General features: G+C 45.8%; 1 long non-coding RNA gene across 1 annotated transcript; it reads right to left on the bottom strand.

Moving 5' to 3' along the window:
• Window positions 1-21886: 21886 nt before the first annotated feature.
• Window positions 21887-22725, bottom strand: LOC146756194 (uncharacterized). The gene is made up of 3 exons (XR_014937699.1): window positions 22621-22725; window positions 22224-22350; window positions 21887-22026 (listed from the first exon to the last, which is right to left on the bottom strand). It is a non-coding gene; the product is annotated as an uncharacterized LOC146756194 (long non-coding RNA).
• Window positions 22726-23300: the final 575 nt, after the last annotated feature.

Genomic DNA, 23300 nt, shown 5'->3' with positions numbered 1-23300 from the left:
GTTAACATCTTTTTACTAGCCACCCTTACAGAGACCATAAGGGCTTGGGCTTCCAAACTCTCAGCAAGCATTTGGATCAGACAGCTTCCTGCTGGGGAGCCCCCTGCATCACTGCTGCCTCCTTTCGTACTGGACCTGCAGATGTTTCAGAGCTCATTAGCATGGACTTCCTTCCTCCCCTCAGCAGCTGCTCCTGCACTCACCTTCATTCCTACTCAGATACCGGCCGCTTCCAGCACCAGCTGACCTGCAAGACACAGAAAGGAAAGGTGGGAGTCATGCAAACGCAGAAGCCCAAGGCTGCGTCACCACCACGTATGGCAGCCTCGGGAAGTCAGCTGCAACTACAGCCTTTGTCAGAATGGAAACAGGCACCGTCAATTAAGTGTGACCTCTGAACTCATTGCCACCATCAGAAATAGGCACTGAAATTGCTCACTTCACTGCAGCTGGTTACCTCCTGATTTTGGGTAAATGCGGACACTGTCTTGAGGGCTACCAGAAAAACGACATCAACTTCATTGTAGGTGGTTAAGCTTGGAAGCTGGACTTGAGCAAGAAAAGTTTCTCAGCTCAGAATCACAGAATTATCAAGGTTGGAGAAGACCTTCAAAATCATCTGGTCCAACCATTACCAATACTTCCCGGATAAATCATACCTCTCAACACAACATCCAAACGTTTCTTGAGCACTCCCATGGTCGGTGACTCCACCACCTCCCTGGGCAGTGCTATCCAATGCCTGAATACCCTTTAGGGGAAGTAATATTTCCTAATGTCCAGCCTGAATCTTTCCTGGCACAGCTTAAAACCATTCCCTCTAGATCTATAACTGATCACACGAGAGAAGAGGCCAAACCCCAGCTCACTACAACCTCCCTTCAGGACGTTATAGAGAGTTATAAGGTCTCCCCTGAGCCTGCTCTTTTCCAAGCTGAACAATCCTAGTTCCCTCAGCAGCTCCTCATAAGGTTTGTGCTCCAGACCCCTCACTACCTTCGTAGCTGAAGATGTTCCAGAACCGCAAGGTTTTCTTGCAGGGAGGGGCCCAAAACTGAATAGGTCAAACATCCTTCTCTCCATCATTGCTGTCACCTGGAAGGCTGTCCTTGGAACTGCAGTGACTCATGCATCCTAACTGCACTCCATTGATGGAAGCACAACGTGCATCATTGCAACTTGCTGGTGGGTTCCTGTATTGGCAAGGGATCGATTCACCTGGAAAGAGTAGATACACAGCATTTAGCGTCAAACTTTCACTGTCCAAGGAGGCAAAGGCTTGGTGCTGCCTGTCAAGCAGGCTTCAAGCAGCTTGTGAGACTCATCTGGGAAAGACAGGAGTCAAACAAAGATGTCAGGCACGGGCTTGAATGCCAGAAGGAGGTACAAGCCCACTGAAAGCATGAATTCTACCTGTGTTGCTGACAAGCAGTGTTTTGAAAGCTGGATTTGCACCCTTACCTGCCAGGACCACGACTTCTGCTTCAGAGGGCTCCCTGGCACTGCTCTGCAGTTGGTGTTTGGCCACAGGGGATGGTTTGCCCAGGCAGAAGCAGGAACGCCAACTGCCAGCTGCTGACTCTGCCCTCTTACTGGGAGAACTCAGTCTGGAGAGAAAACAGAGCATGCTGTCAGTCGTGGTGCAGGGTGAGGGAAGAGCTGCACCGAGCCCTTGCCAATAGTTGCCTGTTCCCGCCACTGCCTGCTTTCTGCTGAAACACAGCCTAGAAACACCCTCTGTTTCAAACAGCAGAGGATGCTTCCATTCCTACAGCTCAGCCCTCAAGTCCTGCTGGCTACATTCCTCTCAATGATTTCAAGCAAGATTCGGAGCATGTGAGCAAAGGCTCCACAGCCGGACAGGAAAGGAGCTGGCAGGCGTAACTGCTTTCTGAGGAACCGTACAGTTATAAGGGAAGCTCAAAAGCATCCCTGACTCTTACATTAACACCTCCTCGGCCTCAGCTCACTGCCACCTTTAATTTCTAGTGCCAGCAAGTCTGACCAACAGCTCTGCTTACAGGAGAAGCACAATTGGTTTCAGGCACATGGCCCTGAAATCTGGAAAACCCCAAGATTTCCATGTACAGCCAGCACAGAACAGGATAGACGCCAGCGTGGCTTTCTGCATCTTGTGACTGCCTGCCCAACCAGGAAGGAAAGGCACCTTGTGTGGCTCCACTGAGGCCATAGGGCAACTGTGTGTTAGTTGAATCCTCAAAGATATAATGGACAAAAAATAAACCAATAAAAATCATCCGAACAATGATGGTAGGGGCTGGAAAGGGAATTCCTCTTTCTTTATCTTTCAGATGGAAAATCAATGATTGCGTTGAAGTTCCTCAGTACAGCTGCAGGCCCTTCCTCCACTTGTATCTTGCTGCTCCGTGTTGCAACAGGAGAGCTGCTCTGGCCTCTCCTCTCAGCCTGTGCCGCCTGCACGGTGAGCAGCTTTGTGGATGGAGAGACCCACACAGACTTGGGCCCAGGCAGAGAACTGTGCCCTGCAAGGGAAAACCACAGCTAAGACAGAAAAGGAAGCAGCAGCACAGCCATCCCCATTCTGCATATCTCTCAGAATTGCTCATCCGAGCCACTGGAAGAAGAGGAGCTCAAAATAACTGTGTGCTCAGTGGTATGCTCGTGGCAAAGGACACAGCCACAATTAAGAGCAGCTCACTGTATCTTAAGAGGCAAACAAAAAGCTTAGAAAAACTAGGGGCCAGAGATCTCAGAAAGCATCACTGCCACACTTCAATCAAGTTTCACCTGCTTGCAAAACATCTTAAGAGCAGTGATGGTTTTCTCCATGTAAGGCTTGGACACTCTCAGGACCCATCAACAGGGCACCATATTCTAACCTAAGCCCAGAAGCCTGCTGTCTCCTCAACAGTAACAGAATTTTCAAAGGTCTTGGAGAAGCCCTGGATTGGATGAAGCTGTCAGATTTAGATCAAGCTAATGGAGGAAGATGCTCACCTACTCCCTCTCCCATGGCTGGTGTGAATTTGGAGCAGAAAAGGACGTCTGTGTAAATAGTACTGTTGAAATATCAACTGGTAGAGCAGTGTTGCACATTGTACAAATCACAGTTGGACATCCATGGACAGCTGATGATAAAAGTAATTGTAGGGGAAGAGCTGGATGAAATATTGTTAAAAACAAATAATCATTTTAGCTGCACGTTTGTAAGCATTTCTTTTCATCCTTCTCAAAACAGTTTCATGGCAGAATAAAGAGAACACGTTCACACAGACGTTTCCACAGCCAGACTAGGGAATAATCAAAGAATATCAACCAAAACGTGTTTCCTACCAGTTACATGAATCTTGAAGGTGAGTTTCTAGCCAGCAGCCTCGCAGCTGTACTCCCCTTTGTTGCAGTAATTCATTCCTGGATGTAAATAACATGTAGAAAAGTGTTGCTATGATACTAGATGACCAAGAAAGTCCTATAGCCAAAATGTTTTGCACCAGAGAGGCTGTCAGTTGATCCTCCAAATGCAAGACACACCAAATGAAGCGTTCCTTTATCTCTGGGATTCCAAGCATTTTCTCACCTCTGACTTTCACTTGGAATGTTGCTTTGTCATCTTTTGTTTCACAGCTGTAGCTCCCTTGGTCTTTCAGGGTCACATTTTTGACCATGAGCTTGCGGTGCATCCCCTTGGAGATGATGGTTGTCCTCTGGTCCTGCTTCACCTCTGTTTCATCTTTCTTCCATACGACAGCTCCGCTTGCAGCTGACACCTCACACACCAGCTCCAGGTCTTCAGAAGGACTGACTGATATTTCTGAAGTGGTTTTGGGCTTGCTGACAACATTAATGGCTTCATCTGAAGAAAAAAATAGAAAGTGGTTTACATCCTGACTCAGGCTTATTCAGCACAGCATGAAGATACAGTTAGAACTGATTGTAATGTCTCTGCTCATTACATTTGGGTGATCGAGTTTCACCTCTGGAGGTACTCACATACAAACGTGTGCTTGATTCTCCTGTGTAAGGAAAGAGTAAGTTCTATGCAGACAGTTCTTATTTCTTTTAATCAATTCTGTATTCTGCACACGTTCTTCTGAAGCTAAAATGAAGGCAGATAAGTAACGTGTTTGCAATGCATGAACAAACCTATTCAACACTTTGTCTCTAAGCTAACAAGCAGCGTTTGAAGAGCACATCAGTATTTCATGCCCTTCATTCCATCCAGACAGAACCTGCCTGAGGAGCAAGCTGATGGCTGTCAGCTACAGGCAGACCTAGCTTAGCATTGCATTTCTTAGAGCAACAACTGTTGCTTTCAGTCACTGAATATACCAAGGCCAATTGCTATGCCAGGCACATTTATGGCATCAGTGAACAAATAATGAGTTAAAAATTGTAATAGACAGGAGTCATCTATTCTTGTAAAACTAGGTGACCAAAGAAGAACAGTCCCTCTAGAGTCAAGCTGTTTAGAACTAATAGCATCAATCAGTGTCACGTAGATAGATTACTTCCCTGCCCTAAGACCATCTTGTGACCATTTGTTGCTCCTAATTAAGCCCTCTTGATGGCTTTTTTGTCTGAGCCATGTGACATTTTGTGATAGGAGTTACTGCTAGTGTTCCCTTCACCCTACACCAAAGTAGGAGGTATCCATTCTCAGGGAATCATGCAGGCTTCCTCTGTATTTGATGCTCAGAGACAGCCCCAGAACTTTTTAAATCTTAGCTTAGCTCTCATCCAATAATGTTCATCAAACAGTGCAACTTGTCCTTTGGGGATGCCTTTGTTCTGCATCAACCAGTTCCAACGGAGTCTTCTCGGCTTGTTTTAGATCAGTTTTTTAACAGATAAAGAAAGGGGCTTTGAATTACAAAGTGAAATTGCAGAATGCATGATTCTCAACCAAACAGAACGGGAGGTGGGATGCAGGGTGAATACCTGAGCCAACACCACCTGCAAGCAATCCTTCAATATCTTAGGAATCTCTAGCCATCCCAAATCCAGTGTTGGGCTTGATCTATCATCTCTGCTGAGTTTTTAGCTAGCTGATGGTGAGCATCTTGGTGGAGATGGGTGAGCAGTCGGACTAGAGGGTCTTAATCAACCTTAAGGATCCTGTGATCAGAGGAACTTGAATGTGCTGTTAAAGGTCACAAGAGCTGCACTGCAGCATGAGCATACACAGCGAAAGGTTTTCAGTAGAGCTTCGGTTCATAAATGAGGACTGGGTTATGGAAAATAGGCTCAAGAAATAAACCAGAAAACAGATCTTAACGCCAGGTTCTGTGAATGCAGCCAGCTGAATTTCACAGATATTGAATTTCAATGACAATTTCTTGTGTTATTATACCCTCCAGCTCCACCCTGAACAGGAACAGGTCAGTGACAAGCATTACTCCTCCAGGCTTGACCTGACAGTTCTTTACTTGTACTATGAGCTAATGCCAGGAAGAGCAGGAAAAGAGTTTCATCCACGTGCCTTCTCCTTCCTTAGTAAAACCAGTGTGAAACTGCAGCCACGTCAGGCTGAAGGAGACGTCTCAGATGTCCTGCCTGGATGCAGGAGGTCACGTGTCAGAGGATGTCTGGCACGTCAAGTCTCATGGCAGTGCAGTGCATGACAAACTGCAACAACACTTTCCTGTGGGCTCCTTTGGGCACGAGGCCCAGCGGGTGACACACCTCTGGCTGCAGCTCTTCAGAGCCTCCCAGCAGCCACGTGATGCCCATGGGAGAGACACAGCTGACCCGCACAGCAGATGATTTACCAGCTCGCTCTGATTTACAGCAAGAGAAGATACAAGTGGTGATGCTGAATGGTGAAATACTGCGAGTGTGTGGCATAGGTATAAGATTTGTGAGCCTGAGGATGTTCAAAGTCAGGATGGACAGGGCTCAGAGCACCTGATGGAGCTGCGGTGCCCCTGTTCATTGCAAGGGAGTCCAACTAGCTGACCCTTAAGGGTCTCTTCCCTATCTATGAGATACACAAAAGCTGATTCTGCAGTAACCAAGCTACCAACAGCAGCTGTTTGTCTTACAGCTTGCCAACACAGATTTTAAAATAACAGCATTGATTACTTATTTGATAGTCACATTACAGTGCAAAGCACATGGAAACGTCCATCAGCTAATTCATTTAATTCTTTGGGCAGCCTGACAAGCCGTGGCAGGAAGTTCTGCTCTCCATCAATTTAGTCCCATTATTCAATTCTGTTTGGAGATGTCTCCATGACTCTCTGGAGTTTGTTCTTTGAGAAGAAGCAATTAAGTAAGCTCTCCAATGCCAAAGTGCATACACTACTCTAGGCCTTTCTTGTTTCTCCATGGATCAACAAGGGTGACAAGCCAGCAGAAGATGATGAAGAGCCTCATAATGCAAACTCATGCATTTTATCCCCCTCACAGATGCACTGACAACTTACAGCATCATCCATTGAGACGTTGTGAATTTTCAGGGTGTGTTTCTTCCCCACAATGTGCAGTTCATATTTTTCACTGGCCTTGAGCTCCTTCCCATCCTTCATCCACTCCACAGTAGCACCTGTGTCTGAAAGCTCAGCCTGCAGTTTGGCTTCCTCACTGTCACGGGTTACTTAGATTTACCTATGCCCGTGACAGGGGAAGCCACCCCACGCCCCCCCCTCGGGGCCCGGAAAGGAGGGGGAAAAGGGGAGTGGGATAAAACAGTGACAATCTAAGGAGGAAAAACTTATTTTACTAAATATGATATCGAAATACAAGATAACACAATATAATATAATTAAGGCTAACAAAATCGAACGAAACAGAGAGAGAGAGTCTCCGAAAACCGAGAGGCCTACTGTGAACTCTAGGCGACACGGCTGGAACGCTTCCCACTCTCCGAGAAGTTCGAGAGAAGAAGGAGGGCACTCCAGCCTGGGAACGAGATTATATAGAGTCCTGGTCCTGTGACTTATTGTTACTCCTGTTGTTCTCTGGGATATGTAGTCTTCTTTTGTGGACTGCACATTCAACAGAAGTATCCATACTTGACATGATGTTATGATGTGGAATACTGATAGCAAAATTACAAAATTACAAAACCATGACATTCCACCCCTTATTCTACATTATTACATCATGGTTAATATATACATATATATACATATATATACACGTATGTAAAATTGTGATAGCTAAATAGTAGAATTGCATGTAACATAACTAAATGTACAACTATAATAACTAAAATACACTACACATGCAAACATATATATATATATATAGATACATAAAATTATTGACTGCACTCCCCCAGCATCAAATTCCCTTGTGGCACACATTGAACATCCCCATCCTTCTGCATTACCCACCAAGTGCACCCAGGTCCCTGGGCAAAGACAGTTCCACGGATAGGTTTGCCCTTTCCAGAAGCTGGAAGGACCCAAACAGCTTTTCCCAACATGTTCTTTACATGTATAACAGGGACCTTATCTCCTTCTACAGTGTGTAGGGGGCTAGATTGACTAGGACCATCACGATTGACAGATCCTCTAGTATTGACCAACCAAGTGGCTTCTGCCAGATTCTTCTCCCAGTGTTTAAATGTTCCACCACCCATTGCTTTCAACATAGTTTTCAACAACCCATTATATCGTTCAATTTTACCAGAAGCTGGTGCATGGTAGGGAATATGATAAATCCACTCAATGCCATGATCTTTGGCCCAAGTATTTATAAGAGAATTTTTGAAATGTGTCCCATTATCAGATTCAATTCTTTCTGGGGTGCCATGTCGCCACAAGACTTGTTTCTCAAGACCTAATATGGTGTTTCGAGCAGTTGCATGGGGTACTGCGTATGTTTCAAGCCACCCAGTGGTTGCCTCTACCATAGTGAGTACATAACACTTACCACTGCGAGATCGTGGCAAGGTGATATAATCAACCTGCCACGCCTCCCCATATTTATACTTTTGCCATCGCCCTTCCTCCCAGAGAGGTTTCATCCTTCTGGCTTGTTTAATTATGGCACATGTTTCACAATCATGAATAATCTGCGCAATAGCGTCCATGGTTAAGTCCACCCCTCGGTCTCTGGCCCACTTATATGTTGCGTCTCTTCCTTGATGGCCTGAGGTCTCATGAGCCCATCGAGCTAGAAATAATTCACCCTTATTCTGCCAGTCCAAGTCAATTTGAGCCACCTCAATTTTGGCAGCTTTATCTACCTGATGGTTGTTTTGTTGTTCTTCAGTAGCCCGACTTTTGGGCACATGTGCATCCACATGACGCACCTTTACAACCATATTCTTTGTTCGGGAAGCAATGTCCTTCCATAGTTCAGCGGCCCAAACAGATTTTCCCCTCCGTTGCCAGTTATTTTGTTCCCACCGCTGTAACCACCCCCATAAGGCATTTGCCACCATCCATGAGTCAGTATAAAGATACAGCATTGGCCACCTCTCCCGTTCAGCAACATCTAAGGCCAGCTGGACAGCTTTTACCTCTGCAAACTGACTTGATTCTCCCTTACCTTCAGTGGCCTCTGCAACCTGTCGTGTGGGGCTCCACACAGCAGCTTTCCATTTGCGATGCTTCCCTACAATGCGACATGATCCGTCAGTGAATAGGGCATATTTCTTTTCATTTTCTGGTAATTCGTTGTATGGTGGGGCCTCTTTAGCACGTGATACCTCTTCTGCTGGTGATGTTCCAAACTTTTTATCTTCAGGCCAGTCCATGATTACCTCTAGGATTCCTGGACGACTGAGGTTTCCCATTCGCGCTCGCTGTGTAATCAGCGTAATCCACTTGCTCCAGGTGACATCGGTAGCATGATGGGTGGAGGGAACCTGTCCTTTGAACATCCAGTTCAGCACTGGCAGTCGAGGTGCCAAAAGGAGCTGTGTTTCAGTCCCGACTACTTCGGAAGCAGCCCGAACCCCCTCATACGCGGCTAAGATCTCCTTCTCAGTTGGAGTGTAGCACTCTTCAGACCCCTTATATGATCGACTCCAGAATCCCAGGGGTCGGCCTCGGGTCTCTCCTGAGGCTCTTTGCCACAAACTCCAAGTGGGGCCTTTCTCTCCAGCAGCAGTATAGAGGATGTTCTTTACATCCTGTCCAGTCCGTACTGGCCCCAGGGCTACAGCACGGGCTATCTCTTGTTTAATCTGTTCAAAAGCCTGCTGCTGCTCAGGGCCCCATGCAAAATCATTCTTCTTCCGCGTTACCTGATAAAGGGGGCTTACAATGAGGCTGTAGTTTGGAATGTGCATCCTCCAAAAGCCCACTGCACCCAGGAAAGATTGTGTCTCTTTCTTGCTAGTTGGTGGAGACATGGCAGTGATTTTGTCGATCACATCTTCTGGGATGTGACGACGTCCATCCTGCCACTTTATACCTAAGAACTGAATTTCCTGGGCAGGTCCTTTTACTTTGCTTCGCTTAATAGCAAAGCCAGCTTGTAGAAGAATCCGGATTATCTGCTCTCCTTTTGTGAAAACTTCTTCTGCTGTATCACCCCACACAACAATGTCATCAATGTACTGCAGGTGTTCAGGAGCACCACCCTGTTCCAGTACAGTTTGAACCAACCCATGGCAAATGGTTGGGCTGTGTTTCCACCCCTGGGGCAAACGGTTCCAAGTATACTGAATGCCCCTCCAGGTGAAGGCAAACTGTGGCTTGCATTCTGCGGCCAAAGGAATAGAAAAGAAGGCATTGGCAATGTCAATGGTGGCATACCATTTGGCTGCTTTTGACTCCAGCTCGTACTGGAGTTCCAACATGTCCGGCACAGCAGTGCTCAATGGGGGTGTGACCTCATTCAGGCCACGGTAGTCTACTGTCAGCCTCCATTCTCCACTGGCTTTACGCACTGGCCATATGGGGCTGTTAAAAGGTGAGTGAGTTTTACTGATCACTCCCTGATTCTCCAACTGGCGAATCAAATCATGAATGGGGAGCAAGGAATCCCTGTTGGTGCGATACTGCCGTCTGTGCACTGTCTTTGTAGCAATCGGTACCTGCTGCTCTTTTACTCGTAGCAGCCCCACAACAGACGGGTCCTCTGACAGGCCAGGCAAAACAGACAGCTGCTTAATGTTGTCCATGTCTACAGCAGCTATCCCAAAGGCCCATCGATACCCCTTAGGATCCTTGAAATGCCCCCTTCTGAGGTAATCAATACCCAGTATACATGGAGCCCCTGGGCCAGTCACAATAGGATGTTTTTGCCAGTCTTTGCCAGTGAGGCTTATTTCAGCCTCCAGCACAGTCAATTCTTGAGAGCCCCCAGTCACTCCAGAAATATGGATTGATTCTGTCCCTTCATGACTGGAGGGCATTAAGGTGCACTGTGCACCGGTATCCACCAGCGCCTTATATTCCTGTGGTTCTGATGTGCCAGGCCATCGAATCCACACAGTCCAATAAACTCTATTATCCCTTTCCCTCCCCTGACTGAGGGCAGGGCCCCTCTATTGGTTACCTGTGATGACTGGAGCAACTCCACTGGTGGTTGGTATGTCTAGTAGTTCTTTCACCCGTGCTCGTAGTGCAGACGTGGGCTGATCATGCCACTTCCTCATGTCTTCTCCACGGTCACGTAGGTAGCGCCACATGGAAACACGCGGTGCAATCGTACTGTTGTTCTTTGCTCGAGCTGGGAAGCGTGTGCGTTTAACAGCTGAGACTTTTGATGATGCAGGTGGGGAGTAGGACTGGACTAGTTTGATCAGATCCTTCATTAGACCTGGTGGCCCGTACGAGGATTGACCTTCATCAGTTGTTTCTGATACTATTACGGGATCATTACAATTAGTTGATGGAAACAATTTCTTGCACATTTCATCTACTCGGTTTTCTAGCCGTGAGATGGCAGAAACTGCGGCATGCAGTTGGGGGAGCTGCTGATCGATGGTTTGAAGCATTATAATCAGCTCAACAACTCGGGGCCATCTGTCCACGAATCCTTTAGATCCTGATACCAATGACTGTGCAATTCTCTCTGGTGCTGTACTTGTGATTTTCTGCCACATGTCAGGATCGGCCCTCACTCTCTCAGGGTCAAGTTCGCTTGGATCAGGGCTGTACAACATTTTCGCCATGGCCAATTCCCTCAGGCGCTGAATACCTTTTTGGACGGTATTCCAACTATCAAATTTAGGCTTCAAAGCATCCTTATAGGGGTACCTTTCTCTCACGGCTTCTAACAGCCGCAACCAGAGAGTAGCAGCTCCATCCGAACATCTGCTAATCCCTCTGTCGATACCTGCATCTTGGGCAATGCTTCCTAGTTGGCGAGCTTCATTACCATCTAGAGACAAGCTGTTGGCCCCATTGTCCCAGCAGCGAAGCAACCAAGCAAGGATACCTTCATCTTGACGCCGTGTAAACTCCTTTCTTGAGCCTTGGATTTCAGTCAGCTTCAGAGGTCGACAATAGGTGATTTCCTCCTCATCATCAGTCTCTTCTTCATGCCTCTTGGTTTTTGCCTTTGCTTTTTTCGGTACTGCTCCATGCCCGGCACCTGGGTCTTCTGCTGCCCCCCCCTGTGCTTCTCCTTCTTTTCGTTCTAGACGCGTGGACACCCGTTTCCATTTCTTGCCTTCCACAGGGGCAACTGATATTGCTACTGATGCCTCCTGTGACTGATCAGAATTAACTTGGGCTTGAATCTCAGATCGGAAACTCTCTCTCTCCAGAATAGTATGATACAAAGCACGGTATGCATAAGCCAAACCCCACATAAGGTTTACCTCCTTAGATCTCTGACCCAAATACTCACTTAATTTCTTAGGGTCCCTTAGGTGTTCAAGAGTGAAATCCCATGACACTGCGGGTCCCCATGCTTCTAAGACTTTTCCTAAACCTTTCCATATTCCCTGCCAGTCATCATTCTCTGGTTCTGGAGGAGACTTCCGCATAGAACGAATGCATAGGAACATATATGCATGCATTGATAGTGATAACATGAATGCAAGTATGAACCCTATCTCAGTTATTGAAAAGCGTGTGGAAATCTGAGAGTACAACCTAAATAAAAAGGGTTTTTTTAGCCTGTACAATGAATTAAACATGGTGGTGTTTGTAAAATTGCCTGTTCCATCTGGGATGCAAGTATTTGTAAAATTGCCTGTTCCATCTGGGATGCAAGTGTTAGTAAGATTCACAATTGCATCTGAGGTGTAGATGCCAAAATTCTGACCATACCACATCTCGTAAAAGTACCAGGCAGGTGTCTCCATCAGTATCCACCTTATTAGGCTATATATCTGCACAATTCCACAACACCAAATTATGGTGTTAATAGTTGACCAATACTTTAAGAAGATCATAATTGCTTTCAATCCCTTAAACAGAGCAACTGGGATGAAGAGTGGATTCATAGCTGGCAGGCTCTGTAAAAGTCAGAGCTAGCTAGCTTTGCTCTAAGGGAGAAAGAAATCCCTTTGTTTTCTACACAAAAGTTAGATAGCAATGCTGAGAATGTGCAGCAGCCCTTAATGTTGACAATTTGTCTGGTATTTCAAGGTCACGTTCTCCGTGAGCAGCTACGGAAAGATAACACTCCGAACACTCCCGTAACGAAGCTCTTTAAGAGCAAAGAGAGAGTTGTTCTAAAAGCTAAAAAGCTCTATGCCCGCATTCTCCACCAAAAAATCTGTCACGGGTTACTTAGATTTACCTATGCCCGTGACAGGGGAAGCCACCCCACGCCCCCCCCTCGGGGCCCGGAAAGGAGGGGGAAAAGGGGAGTGGGATAAAACAGTGACAATCTAAGGAGGAAAAACTTATTTTACTAAATATGATATCGAAATACAGGTCTGAACCTGGAGCTGAAAGTACTGCTCTATGGTGATGCAGTGGTAAACCTGCTGACTGAATGCACTGGCCAATACCTGTGAACTGCAGACATTCATCAGCTGGCATGAAGCAATCTGGTTCAGATACCAAGCAGCTGGGTAGACTGGCTTACCCTACACTCAGTGCTATCATGTTTAGGTCATTACCAGGACTCACATCAGTCCATGGGATGCAATTTCAGGTATTTGGTACAGGCAGTGAATGCCTGCAGCCCCAGTTCTAATCATCAGATCACAGCAACTATGCCTTGACTGTAAGAGGAAAGAAGAAGGATCAAAGCAAATACCTCTCACTCTCATCTTGGTGCTGACATCAACATTTTCGGCAACAAATTTCACTTCTCCTTCACCATCATTCTTGGTGATGTTCTTTATGATTAGGCTGTGAGTAGTTTGGGTTCTCTTGATGATGCAGGTCTCGCTTTCCTGTAAGACTTTACCACTGAGGTACCAAGTGCTGCAACACATTGTTGTAAGATCAGTAGTAAACATGGCATCCCCTCCAGGTACAGCTTCACCAGCTGTTAGGGGGGATTTCACAGCCAGGACTGGTTCTGAGGAAGAACAACATGGATGTCTTAATGCTCTTTAGATGCAAGTCTGGTATCTCATCTAAAGATGGAAGATTAAATCATAGGTACATTTCTACTTCTCCCTTTGCATGAGTGCTGGAAGAAGCACTTCTATGCTTAAGATCTGTTACAGAAAGTTCTGCCTCTTGCACATGTGAGATATCAAAAGATAATAATATTCATGTCTCTGTCACAGAAACAGAACTTGTATCACTTTAGTGGTAGCTGGAGGTTGACAGGAGAACTAGTAATATAGGAAAGCCTTTGGTGTGTTAGTGCACTACTATCCTTAAAGTCAAATGAAACGTCTTTAGGGAACCAACACAGCTGCTCAGCTCACACTGACCCATTTCCATTGGGGTTTTTGTGCTTACCAAGGTGCACGCTCCCTGGGAATTCCAGAGACGGGCTCTGTCCATGCGCATTGACTGCAGACACTCGGAACTGATCATCAGCCTCTTCAGACAGATTGCTCACCGTGAACTCTGGGACGGGGACATGAGACTCGTGGCACCTCACCCACGTGAAGCCAGTTAGTTTATTGCCTTCCACAATGTAGCCATCGATTGGAATGGGGCGTTGCATCTTCGGAGGGGACCATGCCAGCGTCACTGAGGTCTCTGTTTTATTTTTCACCACAGGGTCAGCGGGGGGCTGGGTGGGAGGTTTTCTGGGAGCTGAACAGAAAGAAATACAGAAATATTAGCATAAGGTCATGTAGGCTGGAAAAGACCTTCAAGACCAGCAGACTCAACTTTCAGCATGACCTACTGAGTCCCACCATTAACTACTGTACTACCTGAGGACATACATGACAAGCTTATTCCTGCAGGCATTTGCATAGTGAATATATTCACCCTCTGGTTGCTTTGGAACATTTTAGAGGTTAAAATCCCATCAGACTTTTTCACTGTGTGCAGCCACTGATACAGGCAGGAGGCTGGGAATTACCTGATGGGCTCTAGTTACAGACTACTGACACAGTAAAGGATTGATTTCATTTCATTTTGGCCATCAAAAAGTTTGGAGTCTGGTTTAAGTCATCCATCTAGACTCCAATTATAATCATATGGAGAACAGCGCATTTAGGAGAACTCATCTCATCTTAATAAACCTGAATGAAATCACAGAATCATAGGATCACGGGAGGGCTTGGGTTGGAAGAAACCTTCAAGATCATCCAGTTCTAAACACCCTGCCATGGGCTGGCTGCCCACTAACCAGCTCAGGCTGCCCATCACCCATCCAACCTCGCCTTCAACACCAAGGACAGGCATCCACAGCTTCTCTGGGCAGCCTGAAATGGAAGCAATGAGCCACATGTTGAAGGTACTCAAACATTCTGTCACGGGTTACTTAGATTTACCTATGCCCGTGACAGGGGAAGCCACCCCACGCCCCCCCCCCCGGGGCCCGGAAAGGAGGGGGAAAAGGGGAGTGGGATAAAACAGCGACAATCTAAGGAGGAAAAACTTATTTTACTAAATATGATATCGAAATACAAGATAACACAATATAATATAATTAAGGCTAACAAAATCGAACGAAACAGAGAGAGAGAGAGTCTCCGAAAACCGAGAGGCCTACTGTGAACTCTAGGCGACACGGCTGGAACGCTTCCCACTCTCCGAGAAGTTCGAGAGAAGAAGGAGGGCACTCCAGCCTGGGAACGAGATTATATAGAGTCCTGGTCCCGTGACTTATTGTTACTCCTGTTGTTCTCTGGGATATGTAGTCGTCTTCTGTGGACTGCACATTCAACAGAAGTATCCATACTTGACATGATGTTATGATGTGGAATACTGATAGCAAAATTACAAAATTACAAAACCATGACACATTCATGACTGTAGAGAGAGCCAAATACTCCATACATATTGCCTGCCTGGTCAATGGTATTAAAATGCCAACAACAGACTCATCCAGCTCATGGAAAATGGTGTGAACATGGCGTACAGGATTCTTCCAGCATCGAGTTAGATCTGCAAAGTGTAAAAATAGGAAATCTCAATGCAATGCAATTTTCCCTCATAACATAAATAGACACATAACTGTTTTGGGGTGCACTGTTACCAGCCTGTCAGTTGCTGTTGGTCAGTGCTAGATGCCAAAGGTCCCACTAACACAGCATGAAGCCGAAAGCTAGACGCTGGAATCAGATCTCCTGACCTTACCATCAGAAATCGAGATGTCATATTTTGCTCAGAGGTGCCTGCTTGTAGGAGGGACAGCTTCCGAGCTTTTTCTGCTCCAGGAACCAGCTCCAGCTTCAGGATTTAAACAGCAGTCAGAAATTAAACTGAGCTTTGTCACCTCCATCAAACAGAAGGAGTGGTTGGGTGGTACAGCTTTCCAAATCACTTAGAAACTGGCACAACAATCAGATGCCTACCTTTTCTTTTTGAACTTGTTAATACATAGAGCTTAATAGCATCAGAATGCCCCAAGCACTTCAGATAACACGACAGCTGTAAACCCTTCTTTAAGGATTCCTTTGTTTAACCACTGAGTAACTGTAATTCAGTGGTGCTGGTGGGAGAAGGGAAGTCCTAATCTTCCCAGATGGTGAATAGAGTTGATGTTCACATGCAGACTGGTGCTGCAGCACAGCCAGAAACCACTCATTTGGGAAACACAGCACCAAGAAAATAATGGGAATAGCTTCATAAAATCAGGCAGCTTCACCCAAATTTCATGTCAGGTCCATTATTCTTCCTATTTTCAGGAAGAAAGGTTTTCCCTTTTTCTTGTAGTTTTATTTTCTTTTCCTTTCATGCAAGCAGCTTTGTAGCTTAAAAAATTGTTTTCTAATCACCTCCTGGTGTGGACAAATCACACAGGTTTGACTCCATGTTTTACATAGTTAGCATTTTATATTTGTTCCAGTATGGAACTGTACAGCCATAGAATGGCCTGGGTTGAAAAGGATCTCAAAGATCATCCAGTTCCAACCCCCTGCTATGTGCAGGGTCGCCAACCACCAGACCAGGCTGCCCAGAGCCACAATCCAGCCTTTCCTCATAGGAGAGCTGCTCCAACCCTCTGATCATCACAGTGGCCCCTCCTCTGGACCCACCCCAACAGCACCACAACCTTATTGTCCACAGAAAGCATATAACCCTCATTCAATTGCCCTTCCACTAAGCTTAGAGCACTACTAAAACCAGCATCTTCACCTTAGCTCATCACACTGCTGCAGTTCCTTTTACAAGGATTTCACTGGCAAAAATTAAATCAAAGCCATCACAAGGGATTTAGCACAGTTACGTGTTACTGGCTACGAGAGCTGTCAGCACAGTCACCTGTCAGGCTTTGCTGCTGTTCTCTTTATGTAGAGGCACAACAAGGTTCAGACACCTCACAGTGCAATTCTCACTTGGACTGTAAAGAAAAAGGAGGCTTGAAAAGCAGTGTGTGGAAAACAAAGAAACAAGAATTAGAACAACAGTGGGGCCATGGCACTTGTAGGAATTGTTCTGCCTTTAACAGTAGAGCGATTCAAGAAGTATGAGGGCATTGCAAACCAGACCAGTTTGGACAGATTAACAACTGCAAGTAGTGGGTTCCAAAATTCCAGACATGAAATCAAAGATAGAAAAACTCTTCACATTTTCATCTCTCAATTTTTCGTACATTGTGCATTACAGTGCAAACAAGTCTTCACATACAACTTGGAAGCTAAAGACAAGTCTGACAAAATAGACTGCACAAAAATGATGGATAATTAACAGAGCAAATTGCTCTTTCAAAAACAGAGTTTATGTCTTCTGGTCATAACACTTCAGAAGCCTCAGAGGCTTCTTCTCCTTTGTATATTTTCATTAATCTTAGATTTTGTTTTCATTCAATGTGACCTCACTAAACAAATATTGTCTAAGACCATGAGTATCACATAAATGTGCAGATCTCAAGCTGCTCACTTATCTAGTACCCTTGGCATGATGCTTTATTTTCCTCAGCTGATCATCTAGATTGTGCCTGTTGATTGTGCAACAACAGCCTGTTGGTCTCGATTACCTGTGAGAGGCTCTAACTTTGGCCAGGAAAAATCATTTGAGGACAAGTAATTCTCTTGGAATCAGTAAGGCAGTCTTCCCATTCTTTCTTACCAGCACCCATCTTACATGTTAATAAAGGATTCTGGAAATCAGTTTGAAGATCAAGAAACAATTCAGTTCAAGCATATGCAATCACAGGATTTGTACGTCACCTGCAAAAGTCATTTTATTCTATCCACAATCTCATCCTACATGCAGTTCCTTAGAGGGTTCCTTAGGCACACCAACCCCATGCTCCTATTACAGACCCTTGCATAAGACAGGTGATATACCTACAAGATTATCTACAGCTTAGACTATGAAAACAGGGAGTCTAGCTAGAGAAAATTATCTACCTGTGCTTCTGAGCAATCTGTTAACCACTCTCATACAGTTCAGGCCAATCCAAACAAGATGCAATGACATGTCAGCCACAGAAACAGCTTGATTTTAAGGAGTTTGTTTGGACAAGCCCCTGTTGCATACGGTGGTCAAACATGCATTACTTGGGGGCACATTGTATTTGATTTAACACATCCTCTTACCTTTGGCTTTGCACAGAGTCCAAAGTCTATCAGCTTCAAATTGTCAATCAGCAGATTTTCCCGGTGGATGAGAAAGCAGTCAGGAATGATTTCCACCCAAGTGCCCAAGGAAACATCTTTTCTCTTCTCTTATTTCCTGCTGTGGACAGTGGTTCCCAGTCTACTCGAAGCTCGCTCGCTCTCGCTGTCTCAGAGATCTTCACTGACTGCTGGCAAGTTCCCATCTTCCAATATCCCAGGTGGGAAATACTAGCTTGTATCTGTTGGAAAGGACCTGGGGACTAGGAGGACAAGTGGTGAGAGACCACAGGCTGAATGCAAGCCAGCAGTGTGCTCTGACAGAAAAGAAGTACAACAAGATCATCAGCTGCATTAAAAAGCAGCACAACCAGACCAGGACAAGTCATTCCTGCTTCAACACTCATTGCACCACATCTACAATACTGTATCTGGTTTTTGGCCAGGAAGGATAACAACCTGAAACAAACTCTGAAGCAAGTTCTATGGATGACCTCCAGCCTGTGCAGGGGGCTGAAGCTCCCACTCAGAGAAGAGAAGCTGGGGAGAATGATCTTTGTGACAGAAAATCCATTGGATGGGGCCAGAGGAATGCATCTCACCCCATACCCTCTGTCCAGCCACCATTTGTTTAAAGGATCACTCTTCCTTGAGGCACAAAACTAGAGCAGGTTACACAACAGACTGACACCACAAGGGCTTCTCTCGAGATACAAACTGCAGCAAAGAGCATCACAAAAATGTGAAACCAACACTCAGATCAGATCTGTGTCTCTGCTCCGCTCATTAGGAGCATCATGTTTTACTCCCCTTTCAGAGGAAGATACTTCTTCAAGGATAACAAAATCCAGCTCAGCTACAGAACACAGTACCACATAGCAATAAATATCTAACATTTCCTGTAGGGAAAGAATCCTAAGCACAAGTTATTGTCTGAGTTTCAGCTGGGACTGAATTATCTTCTTCAGTGTCTGATATAATACTACGTTTTCATTCTAGAGAAACAATGGAGATAGCGCAGTGATGCTTACAGTTGCTGCCAGGCAGCGTTGTACAGAGCCACAGTCAATCTCAGCTGAGAGCCCAAGGAAGTGAGAAGGAACAGAACTAGGACAGCTGACTTAAACTGGCCAAAGGATATTCCATACTATATGACATATTGTGGAAGGAGTTTTGAAGGGGGTAGAACTTCATGTAAATCTCTTCCACTACTAGGAGGCTAACTGGACACTGATTGGTAGGTGGTGAGCAATTGCTTTTGCATTCATCATAACTATTATCCTTTTCTCTATCTCAGTACATAATTCTATCTCAACCCATGAGTTCTACTTTGTGTTACTTCTCCCCCCTTCAGTTCTCTCCTGCAATCCACTGGAATGGAGTGGAGTACTGTAACTCTCTCTGCCAACAGAAAAATAAAAACACATTCATTATTATTTATGGAAGACTGACTGCAGTTCAGGCTCACTGGTTTGAGGTCTCTGGGCATAACCCTGACTGTGAACAGAAGCAATTGCTGAAACAGTCTGTCAAAAAAAGACTGGAGCTTCCTCTTCCAAAAGGCGGTCCTTAGAAACAATGCAATCAAACAGCTTCCCTGTAAGATAAGGTTATCTGAAAATGCATTTAGAGAGTATCAGAGAAAGATAAGTAAGAAAGACAGCACAGAAAGCAGAAACTATTTCTTACCTCTATGACTATAAATATTTCTTTGATGTCTCTCTTACGTGATCCAATGGGCAAACATGTTGATGACTTCAGTTCTTCATGGCATCAATTTCTGTTTTAGCATGAGGCAAGTCATCCTTAAGAGACCATAAAAGCAAGCAATGAGATCGCTAACTACTGTGACATACCAGGTACCACATCTGACTGCTGTGGAACAGAACAAGCACATATGGGACAGTACACAATTCAACATCAACTCAGCAATGACTGACATCACTCCCATAGAAATTCTGAAACAGAGCTGTGAAAAATGAAAAGTAAAACATTCAGCATTTTCATTGGCATTTTGGTAAAGTTGCTGTAATAATGTAACAATAATGTAATGTAATGTAATGATGTAATAACTTCCTCCATTTTAAAGCCAGAGAATTCTGCCCTCTGAACAACCAGCAACAAGATTTGTGGTGCTCTGTTAAACTTTTTCCAGCTCTACAGTATCTTTCAAAAGGCAATGGGACCAGTAGGCTGCATTCGTATGTACCATCCCACCTGCCCCCGTGTTCTTGAGAACTCCACAACTCCAACAGAAGATATTATCATATTTAAATGCCTTTTGGCTTACCCCTACAGTAACTTTCTCCATGATTTTTAGTGCAACTTTTTCACCAGTAAGAAGATGCCGCCCGAGTTTTACCTTGGCAAAACCACCTACAAATCAAAACACAGATGCTTACAGTTGAGTGTGAATTCTTCTCTAATATAACATTACAATTTCCAACTGGTTTAAAAAACGAATTTCAAATTTATACAAATGAAACCTGACTTAGAGAACTGACAAGAGCTGTTAATCTATTCTCAGATTAATTCTAGAGTGGTGAGACAGACTGTTAGGCGTGCTGTTTCTGTACAAAGATGACACTTACCCGTTCCAACTGTTTCATGGAATTCCTAGTACTTGAGAATTTCCTCGTAGTCACTGACAGACATCCTGAATGTGCAAGAACTGAAGATCCTCCAAGCACGTGCAATGAGGAAGTGCCAGCAGTGTTCACATCCTACTTAGGACATATTCTTAGAGGCAGAAGGGACACTCGTGGCAGATCCAGCAATGCTCATCTTCTCACCAACGTGCATCCCCCTCTCACCCAGCAACAACAAAACACAGTGCATGAAGCTGGCTTCACTTAGGTTAACAATATGGAACATCCCTCAGGGCTTTGTGCCACAGAGCAGTAGCAGGGCTGGACTACAGCTTGAGGAAGCAGTGGAAGCCTTTCCCTGTATGGTTACAGTGTCCCTGCACGCACCCCACAGCCAGAGCGTTGCAAGCTGAGCTGTCTTGCTGTTTCTTGTACTCATCCCAATCTCTGCGAATGAAAACTCAGAATTCAGTCAAGGCGTTGATTGAGCACGAGCGTGTCTTTATTCAATAGGAAAAAGGAGGGGGTGTGAGGTCTGGAGGAAAGATGGGACTCATTCTCTGTTGTCTGACGAGAGTGTCTCAGAAGTCGTGCTGTTGCCCGGAGCCTGGGACTCTTGGCCTGATTCTACCTCCCCCTCCAAGATGTTTGGCTTCTCCTCTGTAATGCTGACCTGAGCCTGCATGGTTGTGCTGCTGTCGGGGCACTCGTGCTGTGCTTGGGCTGGGCTGTCCTCGAAAGGCACTCGGTTCAGGCTGGTGCCTGAGGAGTCTGGCAGGCTCAGGTCAGCAGCTTCAACAGGTATGGGATGAACGAGAGCTTCAACGATGATGGCATTCTTCTCTTTATAACTGATGTTATACGGAAGGCTTTCATCTGAACTGCAGCATCCTGTGCTTAGTAACAGTTCTTCATTGATGGAATCACAGGATGCTGCATCGTAACATGCCTGGCGTCTTGGAGATATACAAGGGCTCGGGTCACCTAGGAAGGAGTAGACGCACAGCAGTTAGTGTCAAAGTTTCACAAGATGAATCATGAAACAGGTTCTTGACATTTGGCTATGCAGTGATGGTGGGCAGAAGCAAATAGGCTTCTAGCAACAGTGTCACTGTCTTGAAAGTGATCCTCGTGCAGGTCCAGCTCTTGTGTTGACAAGAGACTCATTTGGGAAAGACAGGGGTCAACTGAAGATGTCAGGCACAGGCTTGAATGCCAGAAGGATGTACAAGCCCACTGAAAGCATGAATTCTACCTGTGTTGCTGACAAGCAGTGTTTTGAAAGCTGGATTTGCATGCTTACCTGCCAGGACCAAGACTTCAGCTTCAGAGGGCTCCCTGGCACTGCTCTGCAGTTGGCGTTTGGCCACAGGGGATGGTTTGCCCAGGCAGAAGCAGGAATGCCAACTGCAAGCTGCTGACTCTGCCCTCTTACTGGGAGAACTCATTCTGCAGAGAAAACAGAGCATGCTGTCAGTCGTGGTGCAGGGTGAGGGAAGAGCTGCACCGAACCCTTGCCAATAGTTGCCTGTTCCTGGCAATGCCTGGTTTCTGCTGAAACACAGCTTAGAAAAGCGCTCTGTTTCAAACAGCAGAGGATGCTTCCATTCCTACAGCTCAGCCCTCAAGTCCTGCTGGCTAAATACCTCTCAACGATGTCAAGCAGGGACATGGATCCCGAGAATGTTGGAGGCTCAGGCTGCTTCGCTCTCCTGGGGCAGGCCTTCAACAGGGAACGAAGGCAGGAGATGAACTTGCCCCGTTTCTTTGGCTCTGTGCAACAAAACAAAAAAACCAGTTCATTTCAGCCCTGGCTCGGTTGGACGAGGCCGAGTGCAACACATTCAACAGAACACGTAACAACAGAAAGCATGTTCCCAACAAAGACACGCAAGAACGGATTTTCCCCATCCCTGGAGGTGCCCAAGGAGCTTAATGCAGTTCTCTTTCTAAGCTTGCTCAACTCGGGCATTAATGAACCCCCTGAAAGCCACGTTCAGACCCCATTTTACTAACCCGCATTGTCAAATGTAAAATACGCACCTGGCTTTGGCAACGAATGTAGGATGGACTCGGGCAGTTTTCCCCTGATGAGTTCCACGCACTCACCAGGGAAAAAACCAACCTGTAATAAGAACAAAAAGACAGGTGGGCATTAGCCCAAGCCCAGAGCCAAAGGGAAGGTCCTCTGACACCGACACAGGGCCACTGTTTGCATCCAGAAGCCATCCTGTGCAGGCAGAGCAGCTCCAACCGGAGATTCCCGACTCTACTGAAGCTGTGCTCTCTAGTCAAAAATGTGTGCCTACCTCAAAGCCACGCTTGCCTCTCCAAAAGGGGCTCATCTCCTTTGGTGGCATATCAACAATGCACACGATGTCTCCAACCTGCAAAAGATTGAAACATCAATCCCAGCTTCAGCACAGCTAAAACAAAAGCCTTCTTCTACGACACAAAATATGAGAGTATTCCCGAGGCGTTCACACTCTATACTAATTCTGTGCACAACAACAAGGAACGCCTGGAACTGCTTACCTCCAGAGAGAGCTCATCCGGCCCCTGGGTGACGTGGCTCCTAATAACATGGGCTGCCGCAATCGCTGGTACGTTTAAAGATGACATAGCACGCACCAGCTGCGGCTCCCGCATGTTATCAGCCTGCAAAACAGAGCACAGGCCGTGGTCAGGAGATGAGGACAAACCAGGAGGATTTCAAGGTGAGG

The sequence above is a fragment of the Coturnix japonica genome, chromosome 28 (genome assembly GCF_054131305.1).
Source record: "Coturnix japonica strain WE chromosome 28, WE-NBRP24, whole genome shotgun sequence".
Lineage (NCBI taxonomy): Eukaryota > Metazoa > Chordata > Aves > Galliformes > Phasianidae > Coturnix > Coturnix japonica.
The sequence above is the reverse complement of the archived record's forward strand: the minus strand, read 5'-3'. Positions and strand labels throughout refer to the sequence as shown.